Source organism: Aquarana catesbeiana, linkage group LG07, assembly GCF_042186555.1.
Source record: "Aquarana catesbeiana isolate 2022-GZ linkage group LG07, ASM4218655v1, whole genome shotgun sequence".
NCBI classification, from domain to species: Eukaryota; Metazoa; Chordata; class Amphibia; order Anura; family Ranidae; genus Aquarana; species Aquarana catesbeiana.
In genome coordinates, this window is record NC_133330.1 from 246,788,802 (window position 1) to 246,812,292 (window position 23,491).

The window sequence follows — 23,491 nt, forward strand, 5'->3', positions numbered from 1 at the left end:
CAAGAACAGTCACGGAATTGTTGTGAAGCCACTCCTTCATTACTTTAGCTGTGTGCTTAGGGTCATTGTCTTTTTGGAAGGTAAACCTTCAGCCCAGTCTGAGGTCCTGAGCACTCTGGAGATGGTTTTCGTCCAGGATATCCCTGTACTTGGCCGCATTCATCTTTCCCTAGATTGCAACCAGTCGTCCTGTCCCTGCACCTGAAAAACACCCCCACAGCATGATGCTGCCACCACCATGCTTCACTGTTGGGACTGTATTGGACAGGTGATGAGCAGTGCCTGGTTTTCTCCACACATACCGCTTAGAATTAAGGCCAAAAAGTTCTATCTTGGTCTCATCAGATCAAAGAATCTTATTTCTCACCATCTTGGAGTCCTTCAGGTGTTTTTTAGCAAACTCCATGCGGGCTTTCATGTGTCTTGCACTGAGGAGAGGCTTCCGTCTGGCCACTCTGCCATAAAGCCCAGACTGGTGGAGAGCAGCAGTGATGGTTGACTTTCTACAACTTTCTCCCATCTCCCGACTGCATCTCTGGAGCTCAGCCACAGTGATCGTTGGGTTCTTCTTTACCTCTCTCACCACGGCTCGTCTCTCCTGATAGCTCAGTTTGGCCAGACGGCCAGCTCTAGGAAGGGTTCTGGTCGTCCCAAACGTCTTCCATTTAAGGATTATGGAGGCCACTGTGCTCTTAGGAACCTTAAGTGCAGCAGAAATTTTTTGTAACCTTGGCCAGATCTGTGGCTTGCCACAATTCTGTCTCTGAGCTCTTCAGGCAGTTCCTTTGACCTCATGATTCTCATTTGCTCTGACATGCATTGTGAGCTGTAAGGTCTTATATAGACAGGTGTGTGGCTTTCCTAATCAAATCCAATCAGTATAATCACACAGGTGGACTCAAATGAAGGTGTAGAACCATCTCAAGGATGATCAGAAGAAATGGACAGCACCTGAGTTAAATATATGAGTGTCACAGCAAAGGGTCTGAATACTTAGGACCATGTGATATTTCAGTTTTTCTTTTTTAATAAATCTGCAAAAAATGTCAACAGTTCTGTGTTTTTCTGTCAATATGGGGTGCTGTGTGTACATTAATGAGGGAAAAAAATTAACTTAAATTATTTTAGCAAATGGCTGCAATATAACAAAGAGTGAAAAATTTAAGGGGGTCTGAATACTTTCCGTCCCAAATGTATAAAATGTATATATATATATATATATATATATATATATATATATATATATATATATATATATATACATACATACATACATACATACACACATATACATACACACACATACATACACACACGAAAAAAGTGGTAGAATAAGATCATGTAGCCACCACACACCTGACAATAAATTATAGAGGATCAGACAGAATTTCCCAACCAAGCAGATCAACTTTTCTTAGCCCTAATGTCCATGTTGCTAGGGGTTACCCAAATTGCCTGTACTGGACGAAGGGTCTAATGTCTTATGCCTCATACACACGATCGGACATTCTGACAACAATATCCATGGTTTTTTTCAGACGGATGTTGGCTCAAACTTGTTTTGCATACACACGATCACACATATCTTGTCGGAAATTCCGAATGTCAAGAAAGCGGTGATGTACAACACGTACGACGAGCCGAGAAAAATGAAGTTCAATAGCCAGTGCGGCTCTTCTGCTTGATTCCGAGCATGCGTGGAACTTTGTGCGTCGGAATTGTGTACACACGATCGGAATTTACGACAACGGATTTTGTTGTCGGAAAATTTAAGATCCAGATCTCAAATTTTGTGTGACGGAAATTCCGATGGAAAATGTCCGATGGAGTATACACACGGTCGGAATTTCCGACAACAAGCTCCCATCGAACATTTTCCATCAGTATGTACGGGGCATAAGGGTACTTTGAAACATGTACGATTTGTGATAGCTTTTTGTCTGCAAAGCATCTCTGCACAATAATGCTATCTGTACACTGACATAAGTGTGATAGTGAGAATTGAGGAGAATCAATGTAATTGGGGCACTATACAAGTAAGATTTTAAACCACCAAAATCCGCAATAATAAATAGATTATAATTTCCATATTGGCAAAAATAATGTCATCTATTCATAAAATATCCACCAAGGCAGTACTCCCATTTCATACCCCCTTACCAGGGCATGCTGAACCAACAGCATTAAAAGGCCAGCAAGTCCTTAAATTTTTATGTGCTATCTGGCACTATGTACACAATGCACTGTTGATGTATTATTACCACTGACAAATATACAATAAGCTGTAGTTATAAACTATGAAAATACAGACAGGAAGATGTCAGGGGGTTTGTGTCTGGAATATACATGGAAACAGTTTGGACAGCAGACATTTCCACGCAGTAATGGTGATATCATGAGATCTTAAAGTAAAACAGCCCCTTTTATCTGCTGTTGAGAATGGGATTGGGTTTTCATTTATGTTGATCCATCGTACTTCAGTCATTGATGGCGATTTTGGTGCCAAACGTGAGGGTTTTCTTTCATCAGAGCTGTCCAAGAATGTTTTTAGCACAGTAGTTTATCTTAGCATAAGAGTTTAAACACAGAGGAGTTTTTAAAACATGAAAAGTAGGGATGAGCCGAACACCCCCCGGTTCGGTTCGCACCAGAACCCGCGAACGGACCGAAAGTTCGCACGAACGTTAGAACCCCATTGACGTCTATGGGACTCGAACGTTCGAAATCAAAAGTGCTCATTTTAAAGGCTAATTTGCATGGTATTGTCCTAAAAAGGGTTTGGGGACCCGGGTCCTACCCCAGGGGACATGTATCAATGCAAAAAAAAACTTTTAAAAACGGCCGTTTTTTCGGGAGCAATGATTTTAATGATGCTTAAAGTAAAAAAAAAAAAGTGAAATATTCCTTTAAATATCGTACCTGGGGGGTGTCTATAGTATGCCTGTAAAGTGACGCGTGTTTCCCATGTTTAGAACAGTCCCTGCACCAAATGTCATTTTTAAAGGAAAAAATCTCATTTAAAACTGCTTGCGGGTTTAATGTCATGTCGGGTCATGGCAATATGGATGAAAATCAGTGAGACAAACGGCATGGGTACCCCCCAGTCCATTACCAGGCCCTTTGGGTCTTGTATGGATATTAAGGGGAACCCCGCACCCAAATTAAAATAAGGAAAGGTGTGGGGCCACCAGGCCCTATATACTCTGAACAGCAGTATACAGGCGGTGCAAACAAGACAGGGACTGTAGGTTTGTTGTTAAGTAGAATCTGTTTGTAATTTTGAACATTTTTAACGTGTTTAGCTCCAGCCAAAAAATCTTTTCTAAGCTTTTTGGAAAACATAGGGAAGGGTTATCACCCCTGTGACATTTGTTTTGCTGTCTTTCCTCCTCTTCAGAAGATTTCACCTCACTTTTTTGTCCCAATGAAAAATGTTTTTTGAAAATTTGGGTTTTTTTGTGGAACAAGGATTGGAAAGCATCAGTGGAAAGGAGAAATTGTTTTCCCATATTAACTCTTACAGGAGAGAATTTCCCTTCCTAGGGGTAGATTTCATCTCACTTCCTGTTGTCTCCTTCCGTTTGCAAGTAGGAGTCGTTTGTAAGTTAGATGTTTGAAAGTAGGGTCCTGCCCTATATACTCAGCAGAAATTTGGGCCTTAGGTGTTGCTGTGGCCACAACACTGTAAGCCCTCACAGGGCCCTGCTGTGAAATATTAGATCAAGAATTGTAATTACATGCCCCTGTTGAACAGGAGCTGAAAAATTAGGCCTTAGGCACTGGTGCTGGTGCCACAACACTGCAACCCCTCACAGACACTCTAGTTGGAACGCAGGAACGAGCCCTGCTGCAAATTATTGCTTCAAAAATTGTAATTACACGCCCCTGTTAGACAGGGGCAGAAAAATTGGGCCTTAGGCACTGGTGCTGGTGCCACAACACTGCAACCCCTCACAGACACTCTAGTTGGAACGCAGGAACGAGCCCTGCTGCAAAGTATTGCATCAAAAATTGTAATTACACGCCCCTGTTAGACAGGGGCAGAAAAATTGGGCCCTAGGCACTGGTGCTGGTGCCACAACACTGCAACCCCTCACAGACACTCTAGTTGGAATGCAGGAACGAGCCCTGCTGCAAAGTATTACATCAAAAATTGTAATTACACGCCCCTGTTAAACAGGGGCTGAAAAATTGTGCCTTAGGCACTGGTGGTGGCGCCCAGAACCAAAAATGTTCTTACAAGCTATCAGCGTGATGATTGAGGAGGAAGAGGATAATTACTCAGGGATAGTCACTCAGCATCAGCATAGGCAGTCTTTGAAGGGATCTGAGATTTCAAAAAAAATTATTCGGTTACATCAGCATCAGGTGCTTGGTAGCTGGTGGTGATCCAAGACTCATTCATTTTTATGAAGGTCAGCCGATCGACCGAGTCGGTGGACAGACGCACCCTGTGATCGGTTACCACGCCTCCAGCAGCACTGAATGTGCGTTCCGAAAGAACGCTGGATGCAGGACAGGCCAGTAGCTCAATTGCATACTGTGCAAGCTCTGGCCAGTGATCCATCCTCAAGACCCAGTAACCCAGAGGATTTTCGGTGGGAAAGGTGTCCAAGTCTGATCTTGCCCCTAGGTATTCCTGCACCATGTAAAACAGACGCTGGCGATGGTTGCTGGAACCGATCATACCTTGGGGCTGCGGACCAAAAAATTGTCTGAACGCATCGGTCAGACGGCCACCTTCTCCACCGCTCCTTCTTTGACTGACCGAAGCCTCAGCAACACGTTGTCCAGAAACAGGAGTTTGTAACCTCCCAGTCTCTGGGAACGCGTTGCACAGACCTTTCTGCAAGGCCTCCCGAAGATGTTTCATCCTCTGCTCCCTCTGCGATGGCAAGATAAGGTCCGCAACCTTACCCTTGTAACGTGGATCAAGGAGGGTTGCCAGCCAGTATTGGTCCTTCTCCTTGATACCACGAATACGAGGATCCTTACGCAGGCTTTGCAGGATCAGGGAGGCCATGCAGCGTAGGTTTGCTGAGGCATTCGGTCCGGAGTCCTCTGGGTCACTAAGAACGACATGGTCCGCAGCCACCTCCTCCCAGCCACGTACAAGTCCATGTGTTTCTTGGGACTGATCCCTTAAAGACTGCTGCTGATGCTGAGTGCCAGGCTCCACCTCCATACTGACACAATCTTCCTCCTCCTCCTCTTCCTCCTCGTCCTCTTCCTGTGTGATCGGCGGGCACGCAGGAACACTGTCTGGATAAAGGGGGCCTTGAGAGCTAAGGAAGTCCTCCTCTTCCTGCCTCTGTTCTGCCTCAAGTGCCCTGTCCATTATTCCACGCAGCGTGTGCTCCAACAGGTGGACAAGGGGGACAGTGTCACTGATGCATGCACTGTCACTGCTCACCATCCTCGTGGCCTCCTCGAATGGTGACAGGACAGTGCATGCATCCCTGATCATGGCCCACTGGCGTGGGGAAAAAAAAACCAAGCTCCCCTGACCCTGTCCTGGTGCCATAGTCGCACAGGTACTCATTGATGGCCCTCTGCTGCGTGTGCAGCCGCTGCAGCATGGCCAACGTTGAGTTCCACCTGGTGGGCATGTCACAGATTAGGCGGTTCTTGGGCAGGTTAAACTCCTTTTGGAGGTCCGTCAGACGAGCACTGGCATTATATGACCGGCGGAAATGCACACAGACTTTCCTGGCCTGCCTCAGGACATCCTGTAAGCCCGGGTACCTGCCCAAGAACCGCTGCACCACCAAGTTAAGGACGTGAGCCAAACAGGGCACATGGGTCATTTGTCCCTGTCGGAGGGCAGAGAGGAGGTTGGTGCCATTGTCGCAAACCACCATTCCTGCCTTAAGTTGGCGTGGCGTCAACCACCTCTGAACCTGCCCCTGCAGAGCTGACAGAACCTCTGCCCCAGTGTGGCTCCTGTCCCCCAAGCACACCAGCTCAAGCACCGCATGGCATCTTTTGGCCTGCGTACTTGCGTAGCCCCTTGAACGCCTACGGAGCACCGCTGGTTCCGAGGAAGAGGCCATGGAGGAAGAAGAAGAGGAGGGGGTGGAGGAGAGAGGTGTGTCACAATCAGCATTTTGGAGGCGTGGTGGCGGAACAACCTCCAACACTACTGCACCTTGTCCTGCATCCTTCCCAGCTGCCAGCAGAGTCACCCAATGCGCCGTGAAACTTAGGTAACGTCCCTGTCCATGCCTGCTGGACCATGAGTCAGCGGTAATATGCACCTTACCGCTGACCGCCCTGTCCAGCGAGGCATGGACATTGCCTTCCACATGCCGGTAGAGAGCCGGAATCGCCTTCCGTGAGAAAAAGTGGCGTTTGGGTACCTGCCACTGAGGAACCGCACATTCCACAAACTCACGGAAGGGGGCAGAGTCTACCAACTGAAAAGGCAGCAGTTGAAGTGCTAGCAATTTTGCCAAGCTAGCATTCAACCGCTGGGCATGTGGATGGCTGGGAGCAAACTTCTTTCGGCGGTGCAGCAGCTGGGGCAGGGAAATTTGCCTGGTACAATCTGACGTCGGTGTACCAAAAGCAGATTGCCCACAAGTACTTGGCTGTGACACACCTAATTCTACACCTTCATTCCTCTCACTGCAGGTCTCAGAGAGGACTGAAGGTCTAGTGGGGTTGGAAATCTCAGCTGATGAGGAGCAAGGAGAGATCCTCTTTGTTCTTTGGTGTGGGTCTTTTAGATACGCTTGCCAACGAACTGCATGGCAGGTCAACATATGTCTGGTCAAGCATGTGGTACCCAAGCGGGAGATATTTTGGCCACGCGAGATACGCTTGAGACATATGTTGCAAATAGCAGCGGTGCGATCTGATGCACTCGTCTCAAAAAAGGCCCACACCAAAGAACTTTTTGAATAACGCGCAGAGACTGCAGCGCCCTGCACATGTGGAGCTTTGGGGTGTGATGCAGTCAATGTGCTGCCCTTAGGCTGGCCCCTGGAGGGCATCCTGCCTCGTTGGTGATGTGCTGCCGCCTCCTCCTCCTCCTCCTCCTCCTCCTCCTCCTCCTCTCTCCTATCAGGCACCCACGTTGAGTCAGTGACCTCATCATCCCCTCCCTCCTCATCACTGGAGCAAACCTGGCAGTATGCTGCAGCAGGGGGAGCATGACTGCCAGATTGCTGTCCTTCTTGGGCACCCCCTCTGTCCGCGCTCATGTTACTGCCTTCATCGAGCTCAGTATCGTCATCAGAGCCTTCCAAACGCTGGGCATCCTCCTGGAGCATGTACCCAACACTGTGGTCAAACAGTTCGAGGGAATCCTCATGAGGACATGGTGGAGCTAGGGAAGGAGTCACTGATGACATTGAGCTGAGGGAAGAGGCCGCTGCTTTGCCAGACAAAGCACCCTGGGCATGGGTGAGAGAGGATGAGGAGGATGAGGACGGCTTGGTCATCCACTCGACCAAGTCTTCCGCATGTTGCGGCTCAACATGGCCAGCTGCCGAAAAAAAGGCCAAGCGTGTCCCATGGCCACGTGCTGATGAGGATGCACCGTCTCCACGACCAGCACTAGACACAGAGCCTGCTTGCCCTCTCTTATTGGCTTGTGACTGTCTGCCTCTCCTTCTTGGCCTTCCAGACATACTAATGGCCTGTAGCTGCACTAAGCTGGGATAGAACACCTGTAATTTTCTTCAAGTAGCTTTATATACTGTAACCAGACAAGCCTGCCTGTCAGTAGGAAGATAACAGGAACGGATCTAGCTGAACACTGTGAGCAGGACGCACTGTACTAAATGTAAATAGTCTAGCTGCCTGACCGTGGTACTAATAGGATCAAATAGAACACCTGTAATTTTCTTCAGGTAGCTTTATATACTGTAACCAGACAAGCCTGCCTGTCAGTAGGAAGATAACAGGAACGGATCTAGCTGTACACTGTGAGCAGGACGCACTGTACTAAATGTAAATAGTCTAGCTGCCTGACCGTGGTACTAATAGGATCAAATAGAACACCTGTAATTTTCTTCAGGTAGCTTTATATACTGTAACCAGACAAGCCTGCCTGTCAGTAGGAAGATAACAGGAACGGATCTAGCTGAACACTGTGAGCAGGACGCACTGTACTAAATGTAAATAGTCTAGCTGCCTGACCGTGGTACTAATAGGATCAAATAGAACACCTGTAATTTTCTTCAGGTAGCTTTATATACTGTAACCAGACAAGCCTGCCGGTCAGTAGGAATTTAACAGGAACGGATCTAGCTGAACACTGTGAGCAGGACGCACTGCACTAAATGTAAATAGCAGGAACGGATCTAGCTGAACACTGTGAGCAGGACGCACTGCACTAAATGTAAATAGCAGGAACGGATCTAGCTGAACACTGTGAGCAGGACGCACTGCACTAAATGTAAATAGCAGGAACGGATCTAGCTGAACACTGTGAGCAGGACGCACTGCACTAAATGTAAATTGCAGGAACGGATCTAGCTGAACACTGTGAGCAGGACGCACTGCACTAAATGTAAATAGTCTAGAAGATAACAGGAACGGATCTAGCTGAACACTGTGAGCAGGACGCACTGCACTAAATGTAAATAGCAGGAACGGATCTAGCTGAACACTGTGAGCAGGACGCACTGCATTAAATGTAAATAGTCTAGATAGAAGATAACAGGAACGGATCTAGCTAAACTGAATACAGTGTATATATATATATGCAACACCTGGGATGCATATATATACACAATACACTGTAAGTGCAGCTAACTGACTGACTGTTCTGCCTAATCTATCTAACTCAAATCAAATGACACTGTCTCTCTCTCTCTCTCTATCTCTCAGCACACCGGAACACACACTACACAGGGCCGCCGTGCAGGCGGCCTTATATAGTGTGGGGTGTGTACTAAATCCCCTGAGCCATAATTGGCCAAAGCCACCCTGGCTTTGGCCAATTACAGCTCTCTCTACTGACGGCGCTGTGATTGGCCAAGCATGCGGGTCATAGTGCATGCTTGGCCAATCATCAGCCAGCAATGCACTGCGATGCCGCAGTGAATTATGGGCCGTGACGCGCCACACGAATTTAGCGCGAACGGCCCATAACGTTCGCAATTCGGCGAACGATCGAACAGCCGATGTTCGAGTCGAACATGGGTTCGACTCGAACACGAAGCTCATCCCTAATGAAAAGTAACATAAGTTTTGCTCAATGGCGAGTGTGGCCTATTGTTTTACTGGATAACTAGTCTTGGCTTTCTGAAGTTTATGCCAGGGTTTGTCGAAGAACACCAGATATCCATCGGGTCCAATAGCGGAGTTGCAAAAATTTGAAAATATATAGCATCTCAGTATCTGAGGCTGGGAGGTCTCCTAATATGCAAATAAGCTAAATTCTTAAACCTGACACCCAGGAAAATTCATGCCTGCCCTTTTGAAGACTACAGAAAGCATGCTTCATCTATGCTTCCCCCCCCCCCCCATCAGCACTGTCCATGATTTACTGAAATGCAGTAAGTTTTATTTTTGAATACTACACATGCTTGGTTGTTATAACCTGTGCTGATGAGCATATGCTTTTGACATCAGTTTGAGATTCTTTTAAGGTCATTATGAATTCACGCCAGATGCATATTACCTGCAGTTGACCTCAGCACCTGCTTCAAGCTGCTTTTGGATTTCCCATGAACTTGCTGTATGGGGGGAGAGAAGCAGTTCTGAAGCAAACAAAACCTCTCCTAGATGCACTCAAACAATAGTGTACTTTGGATAGAAGGGTAGTGGTTCTTCTGAACTGATATTAAGATTACACTATGTGGTTAATGTATATGCAAACAGTGTTGTTCTTTAACAAAATTATTATTTACATGGTTAAGACATTCCAAACTGCTGAAAGGCAGTATGCACAGTGTCATAGAAAAAAAAAAAAAAAAATTACCTTACACACAATAAGGCTGGCAGGGCAGCACATAATGTTGAGCTTCATAAGAACATAGCAAGCCGCTATCAACTCTTCTATAGCCACCAAATTTAAAGGAGGGACTAAAGGTAATAATACTCACCTGTCCAACATTCCCTCCCCAGCATCTTGTTTTGAGTGCCAGTTTTCAAGCCTCTTCATTGGCCAGCGTGGGATATTGTTGCTACGGTGCATGTGCAAGAGCCAGTCATTTTGCTACTATGCTGTAAGCTGAGCTGTACATGCGCAGCTGACTATACAGCACCCCCGGAGAAGGCAGCGGGCAGGCAAGTGGGGGCCTTAAATTGCTTCTGCAATTAAGTTCCACTTTAAGTGTGATTCTTATCTGATGCAAAAAATATAGACACCCTGTGAAAGACAGACATTGACAGGGTATTTCAATAGGTACTGGTAGCACTAGTCATTATAGCCACACATTACGTGAATTGGTTTGGATTGAGACTGCCTGCACTGACTACTTGATCCTTTGAATTAGTCACCACCTATGTATTAGGTCATTAGTGGTAGGCACAATTCAGTCTAAGTGCCTCTGCTTGCAAAAAGAGGCATAGTCTGCACTGTGTAACTTGGGGTGTCATCACAGCTCTCGACTTCAGTTAATTTTAGAGATGAAATATATTATTTAAATTCCCTTCAATTAAAGTGATTTTGTTTTGGACTACTCATCTTCTCTGTGCTCCAGCGCTGCTCTTCTCCTCCTCCAATGCTGCTCATCGATGCCCACTTAGAGGATGAATCACAGCTAGCGTCATTAAACTCACTTCCTGTGAGCCCACGCTGTAATTGACACAACCCCTGAGTGTGCATCAACAGTATGGCAGCACTAACAGTTGAAAACAGTGCAACATAACTGGTAGACCTTTTATCTGTATAATATTATGCAAAGCAAAAAAAAAAGTTTTTATTTTTTAGAAAAAGAAAAAAACTGAGTTACTTACTGGTAACATCCTTTTCCAGGAGTCTTTCAGGACAGCACCATAAAGAGACACTGGCTCCTCCCCTCTTAGGAAACACCGCCTTTCAATTCAATATTTAAATCTCACTGTCCCGCAGCCCCTCAGTTCTTCAAGAGTACCTCTGGCCAGCTGGGGAGACACAAGAATACGTCATACAAATTTTTTTTTTACCTGACGATCTCATGCAATGAGTTCTCATAGATATCCCCTGGAAGAAGTCACGTGATCGGTGATGACACGTGTAGGGACGGAATAGGCTGTTTCACATTGCTAGACACAGAACAAGTTCGCTGCTCGTAGGAGAGAGGTTTGCTCTGCATTGTTTTTATGTGAGTACATCTACTTAAAGATTTTTAATAAAGCATTACCTGGTTAAGACATACTTCACTATCAAGTACCTTTGTCCTGCATATTCCTGTACATACATACCTGAGATGTGGAGGCTGAGCTAGGATCCGCGCTGGTCCAGGACCCCTGATAGGACCATAGCCACTTGTAATCAGCTGCCATTAGGATAACCCAACACCGGCACGCGTGGATATAGGGACGCGATGGAGGCTCAGGACCTGGCGTTTTAGCTACAGTTCATGCGGTTGACCTAGCACCGCTAGGTAAGGGGCCACTGCTTACATTAGTGTTTTATGCACGAAGAGGACACTGAGTGAATTGCATCCCAGACACCCCACTGTTGTTTTGTTGAATACACCAGAACTTGCTTTTGCACCTTCAATGACTTTTACACTGGCACTTTAAGTTTGCTGCACTTACTGGCATGTCATTGGTCATTTGTTTCGCAGGCCAGCACAATATATTTTATATCACTATTATTGGGACATTTATTTATATTATTTATTATCCATATTGCGTTGGATTGATGTGTTTTATTTGCGATATCTAGATCACCTTTAAGCACTGGCACTTTGTACGTTTTGCACCATTTATAAGGATATGTTTTTGATGGTTATTTCTGATTTATTCTATGTATTTTTATTTAGAATTATTCACATGAAGTAGTGTTTATGTCCCTTTGTGCACCTACACATGATTATCTAGATTTATATGTTTTTAGTGTCAACACTTATTTATGCGATTTTACATGCGATTTTTTTTTTTTTTTTTGTCATTTAGTATATACCAACTGAAAAGGATTTTTTATGCACTTTTTTCACATACACATGATGCTGATTATTAAGACTTGAATGTTTTTAGTGTCAACACCTATTTATGCGATTTATTATGCGATTTTATGTCATTTTATTAATTGACCACAGACAGAGATTTACAGCTTTCTTCTGGTTAGCGCAGCACCTCCCCCCCTATACCTCAGTTTGATTTTGGGCTTATGTCTGACCCTTGCTTCGGTGCATGCAGCTGTCCAGTCGCATACGTGCGTTTTTACTATTTTTCTGAGTTCTTGTTTTCTTTTCTTTTTCCAATTGGGTAGCGCAGGAATATTCTCATTACATCTCATAGATAGCCAACAATTTGGGTGGATACCAGTGCTGTCCTGAAAGACTCCTGGCTGACAGCAGGTCCAATCTGTAGTGCTTCACAAACGTGGCAAAACTGGACCACGTTGCAGGCCTACAGATCTGCTCCGGAGAAGCACCAGCCCACTCTATCTGAGGAGTCGCCACTGCCCTGGTGGAATGTGCCTTAATACCCTCCGGGGGGGCTCCAACCCCCCGATTACATAAGCCTGACTAATGGCCAACCTTAACCATCTGGCTAACGTACGAGTAGAGGCACTGGACCCTTTCCTAGCCCCTGAAAATAACACAAAAAAGAAATCAGATTTCCTAAACTGTTTTGTACTAAGTATCGAAGTACTGAAGAACGCACCTTGTAACGTCCAATTTGTGAAAAATATGTTCCTGTTCCCTCACAGAATTCGAACAGAAGGTAGGTAAAACAATTTCTTGACCTCTATGAAAACTAGAGGCCACCTTTGGCAAAAAGCCGGATCCATTTTAAAAAACAAACGGTCTGGGAAAACCTGAAAAGGGGTGCCCTAATAGAAAGGGCTTCGAGTTCACTCGCTCTCCTTGCCGTGGTGATCGCCACCAAAAACACCGTTTTGAGGGTGATCAACTTCAACGTACAGGACTCCAACGGCTCAAAAGGATCCCCTGTAAGGGCCTGTAAAACTAAAGAAAGATCCCACACTGGGAAGGGGGAAATTCTGACTGACCTCTGTCTGCCTAAGGCTCTGAAAAACCTAGCTAACCAAGGATCTACTGCTATCAGCTTTTCCAGGAAAACGCTCAGGGTGGACACCTGTCCTTTCAAGGTGCTAAGGGCTAATCCTTTGTCTGCTCCTGACTGCAGAAATTCCAACACTGCTACAGAACTGCGTACATCGCAGGAGCTTTCTGTGCACCAACTATTGAAACTTTTCCACACCTTTAGGTAGATAGCTTGCGTCTTCCTTTTTCTGCAACTTAGGAGCTTTCCCTTGGAAAGCCCCCTGGTCTCTCTCCACTAGGGATGAGCTTCGAGTTCGAGTCGAACTCATGTTCGACTCGAACATCGGCTGTTCGCAAGTTCGCCGAACAGCGAACAATTTGGGGTGTTCGCGGCAAATTCGAGTGCCGCGGAACACCCTTTAAAAGTCTATGGGAGAAATCAAACGTGCTAATTTTAAAGGCTTATATGCAAGTTATTGTCATAAAAAGTGTTTGGGGACCTGGGTCCTGCCCCAGGGGACATGGATCAATGCAAAAAAATGTTTTAAAAACGGCCGTTTTTTGAGGAGCAGTGATTTTAATAATGCTTAAAGTCAAACAATAAAAGTGTAATATTCCTTTAAATTTCGTAGCTGGGGGGTGTCTATAGTATGCCTGTAAAGGGGCGCATGTTTCCCATGTTTAGAACAGTCTGACATTTCAAAGGAAAAAAGTCATTTAAAACTACTCGCGGCTATTGCATGGCCGTTCCGACAATACACATAAAAGTTCATTGATAAAAACGGCATGGGAATTCCCCACAAGGGAACCCCGAACCAAAATTAAAAAAAAAAAAATGACGTCGGGTCCCCCTAAATTCCATACCAGGCCCTTCAGGTCTGGTATGGATATTAAGGGGAACCCCGGCCAAAATTAAAAAAAAAAAATGACGTGGGGTTCCCCCTAAATTCCATACCAGACCCTTCAGGTCTGGTATGGATTTTAAGGGGAACCCCGCGCCAAAAAAAAAAAAAAAAAAACGGCGTGGGGTCCCCCCAAAAATCCATACCAGACCCTTATCCGAGCACGCAACCTGGCAGGCCGCAGGAAAAGAGGGGGGGACGAGAGTGCGCCCCCCCTCTCCTGAACCGTACCAGGCCACATGCCCTCAACATTGGGAGGGTGCTTTGGGGTAGCCCCCCAAAACACCTTGTCCCCATGTTGATGAGGACAAGGGCCTCATCCCCACAACCCTGGCCGGTGGTTGTGGGGGTCTGCGGGCGGGGGGCTTATCGGAATCTGGAAGCCCCCTTTAACAAGGGGACCCCCAGATCCCGGCCCCCCCCTGTGTGAAATGGTAAGGGGGTACAAAAGTACCCCTACCATTTCACTAAAAAACTGTCAAAAATGTTAAAAATGACAAGAGACAGTTTTGGACAGTTCCTTTATTTAAATGCTTCTTCTTTCTTCTATCTTCCTTCATCTTCTTCTTCTTCTTCTGGTTCTAGTGGCTCTTCTGGTTCTTCCTCCGGTGTTCTCGTCCAGCATCTCCTCTGTGGCGTCTTCTATCTTCTTCTCCTCGGGACTTCCCTGTGGCATTCCCCGTGACGTCACAGGGAAACCCATCAAGTCACTGTGCGTCAGAGGGGGGCGGGGTAACCGGGTGGCCCCACCCCCGTTATTTAAGAACCGTCAGAAGAGGAGACGCATCACACAGCGGGAGCCTCCCTACATGCCAGCATGGGTGCGGAGCGGCCTGGAGAAGAAGATGAAGAAGAGAAGAAGAGAAGAAGATGAAGAGAAGAGCGGGAGCCTCCCCCCATGCCACGGGTGCGGAGCAGCCCGAGGAGAAGAAGATAGAAGACGCCGCGGAGGAGATGCTGAACGAGAACACCGGAGGAAGAACCAGAAGAGCCAGAAGAACCAGAAGAAGAAGAAGAAGATGAAGGAAGATAGAAGAAAGAAGAAGCATTTAAATAAAGGAATTGTCAAAAACTGTCTCTTGTCATTTTCAACATAATTGACAGTTTTTTAGTGAAATGGTAGGGGGGGCCAGGATCTGGGGGTCCCCTTGTTAAAGGGGGCTTCCAGATTCCGATAACCCCCCACCCGCAGACCCCCACAACCACCGACCAGGGTTGTGGGGCTGAGGCCCTTGTCCTCATCAACATGGAGACAAGGTGTTTTGGGGGGCTACCCCAAAGCACCCTCCCAATGTTGAGGTCATGTGGCCTGGTACGGTGCAGGAGGGGGGGCGCTCTCTCGTCCCCCCTCTTTTCCTGCGGCCTGCCAGGTTGCATGCTCGGATAAGGGTCTGGTATGGATCTTTGGGGGGACCCCACGCCGTTTTTTTTTTTTTTGGCCGGGGTTCCCCTTAATATCCATACCAGACCTGAAGGGCCTGGTATGGAATTTAGGGGGACCCCCACGTCATTTTTTTTTTTTAATTTTGGTTCGGGGTTCCCCTGTGGGGAATTCCCATGCTGTTTTTATCAATGAACTTTTATGTGTATTGTCGGATCAGCAATGCAATAGTCGCGAGTAGTTTTAAATGACTTTTTTCCTTTGAAATGTCATTTTGCTGTCAGACTGTTCTAAACATGGGAAACATGCACCCCTTTACAGGCATACTATAGACACCCCCCAGCTACGAAATTTAAAGGAATATTACACTTTTATTGTTTGACTTTAAGCATTATTAAAATCACTGCTCCTGAAAAAACGGCCGTTTTTAAAACTTTTTTTGCATTAATCCATGTCCCCTGGGGCAGGACCCAGGTCCCCAAACACTTTTTATGACAATAAATTGCATATAAGCCTTTAAAATTAGCACTTTTGATTATTCATGTTCGTGTCCCATAGACTTTAACGGTGTTCGCGTGTTCGAACAAACTTTTTTCCTGTTCGCATGTTCTGGTGCGAACCGAACAGGGGGTGTTCGGCTCATCCCTATTCTCCACTAACAGAGGGAGTATCCACTGGGCTAGGTGCAACACTCTGCTGCACTGGTGAAGGTTTACTCTGGGCTTGCGGCAACTGGAAGCTAGAAAAAAGTGCTTTAAAGGACTGAAAGGTGCTAGAAAGCTCCTTGACGGACGCTGCCAGGTCCGTACCCTGTTCTTCCGCCTGCTCCCCAACTAACCCCTCAATGCACTTTTTACAGAGTGCCTTGGTCCAGGATTCCCCCATGGTGACTCTACAAGAGGGACATTTTTTCTTGGAACCATGAGGCGGCTTGTTTTTCTCTGTGGCTTTCTAAAAAAAGAAAGACCAGCCATCAATGCCCAATCTCACCAGTGCAATTACAGAGGACCACCAGGAGTGCCCCTAGAGGACCAACCACCACCAGGGTCCGAGACACCCCCCCTTCCCCCCCGACCACCATGGTGGGGAAACACCCCCGACCACCAGGGTGGGGAAACACCTGTGGAGCTATCGGGATTAGGTAAGGGAACACCACCCAAGGGTTTCACTTACCTTAGCATGGCTGGTGCTATTATCTCCTGGAGCAGTTCATGAGACCTCTGCCTCCGACATGTCCCGCTGAGGATGATGGTCGATCGTGCCCCCGACAGCTGACTCTACAGCAAGAAGACAGGGCCGCACCAGCCGGTCCATTTTCTGTCCTGCATCCGGAACCTGGAAGACGCAGGATCATCGGAAGTGCCCACCCCCGCCGGAACTGACGTCGCCGTCATCCGACCCGGCCATAGAACTCCACACGCTGGTTGCCTGAACAGGCAGGAGGGATCCGGTGCACTTCCCACAGTGCCCCCCCCCCCCCGGGCGGAAGAACGCGGACCTCCTCAGCTTTCCTCCATCCCCAAGAGAAGCTGAGGCGCACCAAACTACAGTTTTAAACAGGTAGTAGCGGCTCCCTAGCCTCTACCTGACTGTAAAAGAGTGTGAGAGAGAGAGAGTGACCCGACCCCCCCCCCCAGAAACATTTTGGCTTCAGCCTCTCTGGCTGTCCAGCCACGGCTCCGTAGCAGTGTCTCCCCACCGGAGGAGACACCTGAACTGAGGGGCTGGCGGGACGGTGAGATTTAAATATTGAATTGAAAGGCGGTGTTTCCTAAGAGGAGGGGAGCCAGTGGGGGGTTATTTACTAAAGCTGGAGAGTGCAAAATCTGGTGCAACTCTGAAGAGAAACCAATCAGCTTCCAGGTTTTATTGCGAAAGCTTAATTGAACAGGTTGAGGTTAGAAGCTGATTGGCTACCATGCACAGCTGCACCAGATTCTGAGTGCTCCAGTTTTAGTAAATCTACCCCAGTTTCTCTCTATGGTGCTGTCCGGAAAGATGAATGGGAAAAAACCTCTACTGAAAAGTTTGGAGGGTAAGACTTTTACATTTATGGTTGATTTTTACATCCCTGATGTGAAAATCCTCAATCAATTTGCTCTCGTTCCTTTACTTGCACATATCCCCTGTCTAAGGATTCCCAGTACAGTTGATGTGGAGGAGATGGAGGAATTTTATATGGACCTGATCAGTACAGCTAAACACTAACATTTAAAGTAAGAATTTATCATAATCCTATCCCTCTCCCCCTAAAACCAGTTTCTGGTGGAGGTTAGCTTAAATGTTGGAGCTTCCTTTAAGACTGAGGGCAGACAGTTAACCATTAATGGCAGCACAGACATTCAGTCTTCCTGAATTAACATGTTACCTCTAGACTCACCCTCACCACTAGGCTGCATCCTGGAGCCCACCAGCAAGATTCAGTTTGACAGCAATCACATGACTGCAATTAGAACTCTGTATACCAAAGATTGGCAAATCTGCCTTCCTTCAGCTGTCATGGAACTACAAGCTGTAGCATGTAAAAATCAAATTATTTAATATTCAAATTCATGTGATCAGTCATACATTTCAAAAGCCAGAACAGTATGATCCAAATAATATCTAATAAATAGATCAACTTTACACCCTACATCATTTCAGAGTCTAAAAGCTGAACCCCAAACAAGTAGTTAAATACACTGATTAAATACATTCATGGGGGTGGTTTTACCTGCCCAAAGGATTTTTATTTCTGTCCATCCTGTCATACAGCACAGACCTATCTGGCAGACAAATCAGATTTTTCTTTTCTGCAGCTAAGTTTACCTTACAGGTCTCATCCCCCCCCCCCCCCCCGCCAACCTGTGACTGACAGTGAAATAGAAAGCAATAAACCAATGAGCTCACCTCTCTGCTCTCAGAAAGTTACTTATCACACGAGCACTGCAGCACAGTTGACTAGCTCCTTGTGATGCTCCTCCCGCTACCAGTCTAAATTCTGCTGATGCTGAAGTCAAATTCACATATTACACTGGTTGCTTGTACAAAAATAAATTTATTGATGCATTAATACAGACAGAGCTGCATTAAGCTGTGTCTTTAAAATTTGCCTGGAGTTCAGCTTTAAGTGAGTGTTTAAAAGGCAAAGTCCATCCTTTCAGCAGATTGGACTGGATGACTGAACATCTTCAATCTTCCGCTAAACATTCCCGAAAAGCAATGCAATATACTGTGTATTCCATTAAGGTGTATTTTAGGACACGTGGATCATCGCTTTTTCACAATCCCATGGATAAAAAAAAGTTTGACAACAGTACAAACTTGGATGCATATTGGTTGAGAACTTAAACTAAAATTAGTGTGGACACACAGTAGGTTCTCTTTAAAAGGAGTGTAATATTGACAGCTCTATGATACATCGGACAGCTGGAAAATTCCATCAGCATCTTGTTGCTATATGGAGAAAAACAAGGTTAAGGTAACAAGGTAAGTGCAGTATCCAAAACAGCTTTATTAAATAAATATAAATAATGAACGGCCAAATGGCTACTCACAATAGTTCAGTGGGAATAAGGCATGTAATAACATGTAAATAGCCCATAGGCAAAACCGCGGCGGCTCTCAGTGCAGGATCCCAAGATGGTACAATCTTAGCGTATATGTGTTTATATATTACCATTATTCTCCCATATACGCATACCGTCCTTTTGGACACTATCATTTTTATATTATCTTGATTGTCTCTCATGTTTGGCTGGTACCTTGCGCCATTTCTCCTTTGTTATCTTGTTGCTATACCTTGATGTGTGTGTTTCCCATGGCAAAAAGTTATATGATCTTTACAAGACGTTTAAGAGTAAAACAGCCACAACGTAAAACATCATAAATAATTTGGTACCAAAAGCCTGCGCAAGGCCATAACAGTATGTCCGATACCACTAAACTAGACTTAATAGGTACATGAAAGATCGCAATCAAAGTCTTACCTAAAGTAAGATAAAGACTTATCTTTATTCCCCTGCTGGACTATTACATATATTACAGGTTAAAGCAATGGTCCTACTTCTGTTCTCTCAGAGACTTGTGGGTTTTTTTAAGAGGTAAAAAGAAAGAGTAAGGATCCATTTTTTTTCTGTGTGTGTGTGCTCTCCAAATGTGAGCAATGCTGGCTACGATGGAGGACAGTACATGGCTTTGATGAGCAGTCTCATGGTGAGCCTCTGCTGAGGCTGGGATACAGCATCACTACGGTCATGGCTACCAACGCCGCCATCACAGTCATCCAAGGCCACGGTTTCTGTAAATAGAAGACACACAAGATAGAAATGAATGACTAGGCATGGCAGAAAGCTTCTTACAGGCCATTATTGGCTGCAACTTAAGGGACGCCAACAGCGCTTAAAATACTTACAGGCTGTTTGCGACCTAGGAAACATTTCTATCAGACTTAGAATTAGAGGACAAATGTACGGTTTACCAGAACGCTAAGAGAGCAAAATTAGAATGATAGACAGGAAGGTAGATGAGCAAGTACACAGTAAGACAAAGGATTAGATAGACACAGATTGGTAAGCAGACAGTTGGACTGACAGATAGGTAGATGACCAGGTAGATCAATACATAGAAGGTCAAGTACACAGGTGGGTAAACAGACGAATACACTGGTGGGTAGATAGATGGAAAGATAAATAAAGAATTAAAAAGGTTTTTTTAATAAGACAGTACTAAGTTCAATAATAAGTACAGTAAGTTATAATAACCAATAAGCAGTCTGAAGCAGTCAAAATATTCAAGACAACTGCTGATTGGTTGCAATTAGTTACTGTACTACACTGCTTTTTTTACTCCACATTGCGACTACTGTGAAATCGCATACACCTGTAGAGAAAGAAAACACACATCCAAGTTATATATAGGTTTGTATTGTTGCAAATACAAACCAACCATGCACATTTACAGATAACATTGCTTTTTCACATTCAGTACAATTCCCAACCATTCACTTTGTTATCTCTGTAGTATACGGAAAGAAATTTGCTTTCAACAGGCATGTATAGTATTAAAGAAAAGATTACAAAAATGAGTGTTGAGAAAGGCAGTCAGTTTGTCAGCAAAATGGGAAAAATCTTTGCTCAAACGCTTGCATTGTTCTAAGATAGCAAATCCCAGCTACGTGGGGTATAGCTTCAGTAGATGGATAGACCCTAGTTGGGTTTAGCTGTGACTGCCATCAATAATAAAAGATCCCCGGTAACATCTGCACAGGGAGGGGCTTAAAATTAAGTTAACACAATTTGATAGGATCTTCCACTTTCAAAAATGCATTTAAAACATCTTCTAAGCAGTGGCCACAGAACAGGGTCATTGCTCAGACTTCTGAGAATGTTAAAATGTCTGGAGATTTGACATGGGTGTATGTACCACATGTGTGATGCGTGGGTACTTTGGGCAAATGACGATCAAATGCTTTATAGAAATATAAACCAAGCCGTAAGATCAAATTCCCATCCTGCCCATTTTCAGTCACATCAAGCCACAGTCTTATGACCAAGATCACCACCTGACCAAAGAATTGAAAGGCTTGTGTTAGGAGTGTCTTGCTGCTGCAAGATGAAAACCAACAGAAGAGCTTTTCTATACATCCTGTGTTTCTTCTACCTGGTCTCTGATCCCGTGCGGTTGCCTAATTAGGACTGTGGAATCTACCTCTTGAAAGAGTCAGAGGACATATCAGTGACATAATGGTCAGACGATATAACCACAGCCTCATCTTGTAACACTGGCATTTGACATTTCTGAGGATGTAGTGTTATGAAGGCTGCAGAGCTGGAATGGAGGGGAAGACCAGAGACACTGGTTTGCTGGAGAGGATAGAAAATAAAAGCTCTTCTATTGCAGGGATCCTTGAATTTTAAAGTAAACTTTTACTTTGTCCATGCAAAGCCAAAATAAAAGGTTATATGACCAACCTTACCCCAGCTCAACTGCTGTATTAAAGATACAAAAGCTGGAGATCGGTGCTCAGCCTGGGGTGTTCAGCTCCCAAAGCATAAGTCCACAATGTATAAAGGCGGCCACTCGGTGTACTCTTGATAAAGAAATCCTTTTATTGGCTACATGTAAAATGACACAGCATCAGAAATGCAATAAGTTTCAACCTATACAGCCTTCCTCATAGCATACCATGCATGCTATGAGAAAGGCTGTGTACGTCGAAATGTGCTGCATTTCTGATACTGTGTCATTTTACATGTAGCCATTGAAAGGATTTCATAATCAAGAGTGCATCGAGTAGCTGGCTTTTTACATTGTAAAGTAAAAGGTGAACATGTCTCCAATGCTCCTTAGCAGGATATACTTTGACGCTTAGACAAGGCATTCTTTCCCAGTCCCGGCAGTTTTATGAAGTGTTGAGAGCAAGGAAGGTGTAAGCTGCTGGAAATGGGGCGAGGAGCGAATTGAACTTTTCACTTTTCTCTGGATGGACAAGGGAGCATTCACACCAAAGTTGAGACCAGTAGTTCGCAGTGGAGGCTGTTAAATTAGTTGAGTCTGAGGAAAAAGACCCTGGTCATCATTTAGGGGCAAGTACTTTATTACTTTTTTGAAAGTGGAGATCCCTTTAAATTCAATACCTCTTAATGCTTCATAGCTAAGCAGCTGTGTTGTACCAGGGCTCAATGCCGTATAAACAAGGCCAAGGATAAATCCAAGGAAAAACACAAGCTTAACTTACCAACCAGCCCGCAGACAACCAAGTGAATCTGTCTAACAGTATGTGTTAAAAGCAGGGGTTTAGTCTGCACACATTTGCAAATGCATGCATAAGCCACAGAGCCTTGTCAAGGCATCCTGGTATCTGTGGTACCTAACACTAACTTATAAGTGCCCCCACAGTGGAGGAACATGCATTCTAAAGGATAGGTGAGAGCAGGTGGACTGAAGGGGAGCCACCCCTTCTTAAAGGTACAGGGGCACACTGAACACCCAGCATACAATGGCTGCAAAGGTGTCAGTGCATTGCCTGACCATAAAACACAACAGTGATACAAAAAGGGTACGTCACTTGTATAGCGCTGGTAGATTTTTCAATCTACCGCTTATATGTAAATTTAGTGGGTCATCTGTTCTGTACATAGTTCAGATTCAATCTATTGTTAGTTTAGCCTCTGTTCCAGTTTGGCTGTGTTGCGCGCAGTTCCACATTGTGCCTGTGGGTGTCGTTGTCAGCATAGGTTGGTGTTGGAAAGCAACAAGCTGAAGTATATGAGTGCTCTTCTTTCCCGGAGACAACTCGGCGGGGGTGGTCCTCTGTATTGCATTCTGGGAGAGAGTATTTATGGGACAGACGCCATTTTTCTTGAGTCTTTACCTCGTGGCCCTCCTGGCCTAAAGGTATGCGCTAGTCAGTTCTACCTCGTAGCCCTCCGGGCTGGAGGGTTGCATTGCTGCAGCCGTGCAAGTGGGCCCAGAAGCCTGTCTGGGGCCTACTACTGCTGGGATGCTCCTGTGCTGTCTGTCCTGTGGGAAGAAGCCGGACAATTGAGAAGATCCAGGGGAGGACCCGTCTTGGAAGGGACCATGCATAAGGCTGGTCTTAAGAAGGGCCTGGTGACTCGATTGGAGGACGCATCTTAATCTAATCTACAGCACAAGTACTGCCGGGTCGGCTTAAAGGTTCTGGTACTGTGTTTGCTGTTCATCGAAAACTACTATATCCTGTGGCAGAGGATTGTACAGTTTTGTTCCACTCAAGTCTGTGGCAGAGACTTTTTGTTCGTGCTACGTTCCGGCTGCTAGGTTAGTGAGAGAGACCTATCCGGGCGGGCAAAGATTTAATCCTGAACCGAAGATACATTCATCCCTGAGATTTCAATTCCTTACTGTTACAACGAGAAAAGGTATTTGAACTTCCCTGCAACTCTTCTTCTACCTCTTTCCTGCTACTTCTTCCAGTTATCTCCCATTAAAGCATTGGAAAAGTACTAAAGTGACTGGTGCCTACATTGTCAGGTGATATGCTCAACGTGGACTCTAAGTCTGGTGTTGGTGAAATTACAGGTAAAGAGGTGACGGTAACAGCCCGCTTTAAATCAGCAGCTCCATCG